Here is a 4,475-nt window from a genome sequence, read left to right on the forward strand (position 1 = left end):
CAGTACAGAAGAGAAAGAAGCGACAATAGCACTCCTGCTTTCTTTTCCTCCCCAAGAAAGGAGAGCAATTTAGAGCCAAGGGACAATGTTGCCACGAGAGAACAAGAAACGGGTATTGAAAGAGAGTTGAGGTCTCTTGAACCAGGCAGTTTCAGCCCAGAACAAAGCAGCAATGGCTAAGATTAAGGCTCTGGACCTATGCGGCAAGAAGGAGGAGCTGTTGAAACAACTGGATGATCTGAAGGTGGAACTGTCCTAGCTTCGCATCGCCAAAGTGACAGACAGTGCTGTGTCCAAGCTCTCCGAGATACGAGTCGTATGCAAACCCGTGTCCTCACTGTCATTAATCAGACTCAAAAGGGAAACCTCAGGAAATTCTACAAGGGAAAGAAGTACAAGCCCCTGGACCTGCGACCCAAGAAGACTAGAGACAAGCACGAGGAGAAGCTGAAGACCAAGAAGCAGCAATGGAAGGAGTGGCTGTACCTACTACACAATTATGTAGTCAAAGCCAGAGGCAACAACGACAATAAAGTACAAGACTGACTGGGGGGGGGGGGTAGGTGGGAACTGATGCCCACGTGATAAAAAAAAACTTAACAAACAAGTAAAGTGGAAACTTCTAGGTTCTTTGGAAATTTAGTTATGTTCAAATGATGGGTTTCTGAGGGCACGAAGGTGAAATGTCTTCCTGAAGCAGACATAGGTGAAGGGATGTTTGGATATAGCAGACACGTGGAAGGACCTGGGATGAAGGAGTATAAATATGACCCCACAGACAGTGGGAGACCAGCACTGAGCTTTGGTTTGGTTTGCTCTAACTCACTTCTCTAATGACACGCATGTACTTGTTCACCTTACGTAGCGTTCTTGAACTCAACTTGTGGTAATGCTGCCACAGAGAGAACTCGTTGCTGAGGTTCCTGAGGCAGCTTGCCACTTCTGTGAGGTTAGTGAGCCTGGCGGTTCCTTCAGGATTGATCTATAGCTGCCTGGTGTCTGCCTGCATAGAGGACTGGTCTGCAGCTGCTGAGTCATATTTGCTGTTTGCTACAGGACTGGAGTGCTGCCCAAGAAGACCAAGCTCGCCACCCCCACAAAAAAAAAAAAAAACTATCGCTGAACAGGTCCACCCCCCCATATCCTAATAAGTTCTTTCTTCCACTGCCTCTGCTGGGTGGTGGGCTGGAGGAGAGGTTGATCCCTTATTAAAAGTGGTTGCAAAAAATTTATGTCTACAACCAAGCCTTCTACCAAATGCGGTACACCCAAAGGTCATTGCTTTGAAACATTACAATTGAATAGAGAGCAAGACTCAACCAAAATGCCATGTGTTACCAACCAAGAAGCACTGTAGTTTAAGAAAGAATGTTATAGTAGATGTCTGGTGCTGTAAGAGAGGGTCATTGGTATGCAGAGACGTCTACAGACAGATTGCCAAAGCTTCCACTCGGATCAGCAGTTACTAAACCAAAGAAGCAAACTACACGGACACCATCCACTTCTACAAGTCCCTGGCTCCAAACCCCAGACATTTCTCAAGAGGTGGCTACAGAGAGCTGGAGAAATGGATTAGGTGCTCTTCCAGAGGACTGAGGTTAAATTCCTAACATCCACCTGGTGGCTCACAACCTATAGCTCTGGTTTCAGGGATCCTGAACTCTCTTCTGGCCTCTGTAGGCACTGCATGCATGTGACACACAGTCATACGTGTAGGCAAAATACTCAAACATATAAAATAAAAATAAATCTAAAGAAATGGCGACAGACAAATACCAAAGGAGCTGGTGGTTTACATCAACTCCCACTTTGCTTTGGAGAAAACCAGTGGTGTCCAATACATTCAGAATGGGGCCAGCCCCAAGCTCTAATGCACTATATGGAAGCAGTTAACCAGAACACTGAGATGCCAAATTGCACATGGAGGTGTCTGCGCCACTGCTCCTGGTTGTTTGAACACACCCTGAAGAATGGATCCATCTGGAGCAGACCTTCCTAACAAGTTCCACATGGAAAACAGCTCCCTTGGAATACATCGAGAAGTCTGCAAAAGCCATGGCTGTGCACCAAAAGGCCCCGGACCTGGACTGCAGCTGTAAAGGGGAAAGATGGCTACCAGCATTGCATGATGGTACAGTGCAAACCAATATGACATCCCTAGAGATGTGAAGAGGAAGGTCATGGCCAACCTAAAATGTAGCTGATAAAGAATCTCCTCCAGGTCATATTGTTCCCCCTGGAGTAGCTGATGAAAGATGCCTTCTTTTTTTAGCCACTCAGAACACAATTAAAGAATACTATGGTGGGGCCAACAAGATGGCTCAGCTGGTAAGAGTGCTTGCTGCTAAATCTGATGATCTGAGTTCAAACCTTGGAAGATATATGGCAGAGGAAAAGAATCAACCCCATATATGTGTTGTGGCCTACAACATCCCCTCCTCCTCACAATAAATAAATAGATCTTAAAAATTAAAAAGTCGGTTCACAGTCAGGTGGTGGTAGCGCATGCCTTTAATCCCAGCAACAAAGGAGACAGAGGCAGGTGGATCTTTAAGTTCCAGGACAGACAGGGCCACACAGAGAAACCATGTCTCAATCATAAATAAATAAATAAATAAATAAATAAATAAATACATGAATAAATAAATAAATAAAATAAATTTTAAAAAGAATCCCAAGATAGCACAGGAGATCCAAAATGTGATGCAAATAGGTCTGATTGCTGTTTAGTGAAAGCAACTGTTTCCCTCTCCTGTACTGCAAAAGAAAGCAGAGTGGATGCAAGTACTTTAAAGAGGAGAAAGAATGGAGCTTACCCTTAGCTGTATCTCCAGGCAAAAATAGGAGGAAGGCAAAGTCATTCAGCCACTGCCTTGTGCACTTGCCACACAATTGTTCCTTCACTGTAGCCCTGACTCTGTCTCTTTCCTCTGTCCCCAGTCCTGGCTGCTCCCCAACAATTGGTTATTGTTTATTTAGAGACTTGGACACAGAAGGAATAGAGAAAGTGACCCTCCTAACCCAGACTCTCCACTGTCTTCACAGGGCTGACTCCAAGTCTCTTCTTCAACCGAACAAATTCATGTGACATCATAGGACAGTATTGAAGAGATCACACTTGTTGATCGAAGGCAGTTGTAAATCTGGAATAATAAAACCAGGTAGCACAGAAAGATAAACAGATAAAAGGCACTGGCAAAGGGCTTACAGACAGACAGACAGACACAGACACACACACACACACACACACACACACACACGGAGAGAGAGAGAGAGAGAGAGAGAGAGAGAGAGAGAGAGAGAGAGAGAGAATAGATAGGTGGTAATGGCTTTGGATACTCCCATAATTTAAAATAAATGAATATTTAGCTCTTACATCACATCACACACAAATATCAATTTCAAATGTCTTGTGGCTCTAAAGGAGAATGGTAAATCAGTAAGCTTTTATAAGAAAGCCATCGAGAATATCTTCATGACCTTGGCAAAAGGCAAGTATTCTTTCTCCAGACAGCAGCCTTTCTGGTCACTGAAGCACATATAAAACACACACACAAGCTCTCTATTTTTGCCTTTATGAACAGCTTTGCATTGGGATGGGTTAATCTAGTGGCCGACTCCACTGCTTGTTTCCTGATGGTTTTGCAGTTCCTGGAGGAAAGGGTATGATTAATCGCAGCATGGTAAGATTTGCTGTACAGCAGTAGCATTTCAATCTCCATGACACAAGGGACTGGGACTCTCAGGAGCCAATGGCTTGCATTCGTGTTGCTCCTGTAACTGGTGTTTGACATCAGTATTTGGCCTGTAAGTCATTTATGCATCCTCTTGCCAGTGCCTTTGGGTTTTCATGCACTATACTTCATTTTATTAACTACAGCTTCACAAAAGTTCTGAGAATAATGATGATGTTAAGTTGATGGTAGCCACTTCCATGGGCAGCATAGTCAAAGGGCAATTGCTTAGAAAAAAACAGAGGCAACAAAAAAAAAAAAAAAAAAAAAAAGAGAGATGATAAATGAAACTCTATTAAACGGAAAAAAATCATTTATTAAAAGAGTCTATGGAAAGAACACAAAACAGCTCAGGAAGTGAGAGACTAAACTGTCATTGGATAACTGGTAAAGGGCCTGCTGGTATCTGAAGCACAGAAAGAACTCCCACAGATAATTAAGAACAGTGTGGATAACCATTTAGAAATATGGCATGGGATTTGTGTATAGGACAGCAAATAGATTAACAAAGCAGAGCAGGACCAGAAACATATTCACATGATGGAGAAAGATATATCCTGTACTTGGCAGCCGTGACAAAGCTATAGTGGCCAAAGAAAGCTGCCATGGAGATGCTAATACCAGCTGAATAGAACACCATGGGTAGAATAGTGACTTGCGCCTGTGGTCCCAGCTAGGGAGGGTAAGGCTGGACCATTGCTGGTATTTAGGCCAACAAAAGAAGACCCCCTCAGTTCAAAC

At 43.7% G+C, this 4,475-nt stretch overlaps 1 pseudogene across 1 annotated transcript; it reads left to right on the top strand.

Moving 5' to 3' along the window:
• Nucleotides 1-172: 172 nt before the first annotated feature.
• LOC308415173 (large ribosomal subunit protein uL29-like) lies at nt 173-546 on the top strand (annotated as a pseudogene). The gene has a single exon. The product of its transcript is annotated as a large ribosomal subunit protein uL29-like (transcript).
• Nucleotides 547-4,475: the final 3,929 nt, after the last annotated feature.

This window comes from Micromys minutus, assembly GCF_963924665.1.
Source record: "Micromys minutus genome assembly, chromosome: X".
Lineage (NCBI taxonomy): Eukaryota > Metazoa > Chordata > Mammalia > Rodentia > Muridae > Micromys > Micromys minutus.